This window comes from Danio rerio, chromosome 18 (genome assembly GCF_052040795.2).
Source record: "Danio rerio strain M-AB ecotype USA chromosome 18, GRCz13ab, whole genome shotgun sequence".
Lineage (NCBI taxonomy): Eukaryota > Metazoa > Chordata > Actinopteri > Cypriniformes > Danionidae > Danio > Danio rerio.
The window spans coordinates 502,501-505,000 of NC_141038.1; the positions used below are offsets into that span (position 1 = coordinate 502,501).

Here is a 2,500-nt window from a genome sequence, read left to right on the forward strand (position 1 = left end):
TTCATACAGATCACAACCCATGGTTTAGAACACAAGTGACACACGTGGATTAACACATTTTTTTACTTGTAGATTAATCCTAAAGGTGTAACGATGGCAGAGAGAGTGCCGCATGAAAGCATTTAGGTTTTCTTGTAAAATATAATGATGACGGGAGAGCTTGTGCTGGGTTATTCGGCTTATTCGGTTATTCGGTTTCTCAGGTGTCTTCTGTCACTACTTGTTCAGCCTGCATTAGTGCGTTCAGTGTAAGCTGCACCATTAATCATTAAAAGATCGGGATCTAAACACCCACGCAGCATCAATTATAAATGAGGCTGATTTGCATATGTTTATTAATCCTTCCAATCACTGCATTCACATCTGAATACACAAAGATCAAGTAAGAGATATTGGGTCCTGTACAAGGACAAGACGTGTTTGGTGTGATTTGTTGCTATTTTCAGAGCAGTGCACAGTAGTTTCACGTTTTGCGTTACGTCGTTTAAACAGCAAATCCATTTGCGCCACTTTGTGGACTCGTGTGTGTGTGTGTGTGTGTGTGTGTGTGTGTGTGTGTGTGTGTGTGTGTGTGTGTGTGTGTGTGTGTGTGTGTGTGTGTGTGTGTGCAGGTCTATATAGGAGGTGTGTTAAGGTGCATTGTTGCAGCGCTGCTATTTTGAGGAGCTGAAATAGACCGCTCCATTGACCAACTAAAAGTTGCTCTAAAGTCCAGCAGAGCGTGTTAGTTATGCGCCTCTGCACACAGGATGATTAGCAACACACAAATATATTTACAGATGAACACAATTAAAGGATTAAAATGATCCAGAAATGATGATCTTCTCCATCAATATAAACAGCACTGCCTCCATGCCTTCTTCACCTCGAGGTGCTTCTTCAGTTTCTTGATGACCATCTGCATCTGTATAATGGGATTATTATTAGCTGTATTGTTTATTATTTGCAGATTTATATTTACTTTATTAAACACAAGATCAAAGGTAGGCAAACTAGGGCCCGTGGGCCATATGCGGCATATATTATTATTCATAATTCTGAACACTTTCATCCGGCCCGCGAGGGAGTTTTTAAAATGCTGCTTCTGAGTAACAGTTTGCTTCAGAATTAGTAAATTAATGATGCAATACTAGTGAACGCCATGTGATGGCAGTATTGTACGTGGTAGAGCAACCAGTAGAATTAGAACACACTCTCTGATATTAAAATGCACTATTTTCAGGCTATTTGTTCACATTAACACACTCATAATAACATGACTTGGAATCACAAAGACTAATATTCTTCTTCTGGTTTATCTCATAGTTTTATATGGTTGATATCAGCATATTTATAAAAGTTTAAATGAGATTGTTGTGAATTTGACTCAAATGATATCATAATTATTGGTTAAATGGGTTGATTTTTGTCATAGAATATATTCTCCATGCATACATCCACTTTAAAAAGGTCTTTTATCAAAGATTTGTGGTTTCATCAAGTTGTATGATGACTGATCTGTATATTCTATAAGCACTGCACATTAGATTATTGTACATTTGACTGAATAGTAAACTTTAAGAATTGTTTTTAATGTGTTAATATGCCACTATAAATATAAAGTAATTGTTTGAAGGATTTGACATGTGGCCCTTCACTTGGTTTGCAAATCTTGATGTGGCCCTCGGGTCTAAAAAGTTTGCCCACCACTGATCTAAATCATTAAAATAGAGCCTATAGTCTTTCGTTTTTTGGGTCAGTTATGAAGTTACAGTTACTGGGACGACAGTGTATAGTTTAGATAAAACCACTGGTGTTTATGGTAAAGATTAAAATCACCGTCATGCATTATGCATTTAACTTGACGCTCAAAAATAATAGTTGGCAGCAGTTACATTATTTAACCAGTAGGTGGCGACAACCAGCCATCATAAATACGCCACTGAATAATTCTCCAGAAATGATCATCCAGCAATGAAGCATGAAGCTTAATAATTGTAGAACTGAATCATTTATTGAAGATGAGACTAAAATAAATATGAGCTGTACAAATGATGATGTTAGATCTCCACATTGAGCGTCATCAGCAACAGTAGTAGGAACAGTGGATTTTTCACAGCACTGAATATTAGTTTATTTTATTCAGCTGATCATTTCTTTATTTTATTTTTAGTAAATTCACAGATTCTGTTTGTTCAAACTGAACGTGTCTTGCAGTGCTGTTTCTGTAATAATGCAAAGCAAATGACATTTGTCTCCTCCCCTGTTTGGCTGATCTGAAAAATGGTCTGATCCGTGACTAAAATAGCATAATGTGATGTGAACTGGGAGATTGGGGATGCGTTACTCCACTACAGTGTGTGAAGTTTCATCTGGGAATAGTGCTTTCTCTCTGAAACTGACCCTTTCAGGCTTTGATCCTAATGGTGGTGTTTTGGTTTCTGGTTTCAACTACAGAACTTCTAGAGAAACTCCACGCTGTCATCATGAGTGATCAGAACGCTCCTTTAGCAGAGAGTTC

At 37.4% G+C, this 2,500-nt stretch overlaps 1 protein-coding gene across 7 annotated transcripts in view; it reads left to right on the forward strand.

The window, feature by feature from the left end:
* Positions 1-2,500, forward strand: part of secisbp2l (SECIS binding protein 2-like) — a 31,705-nt gene that overhangs the window by 21,662 nt on the left and 7,543 nt on the right. The window lies entirely within an intron of this gene.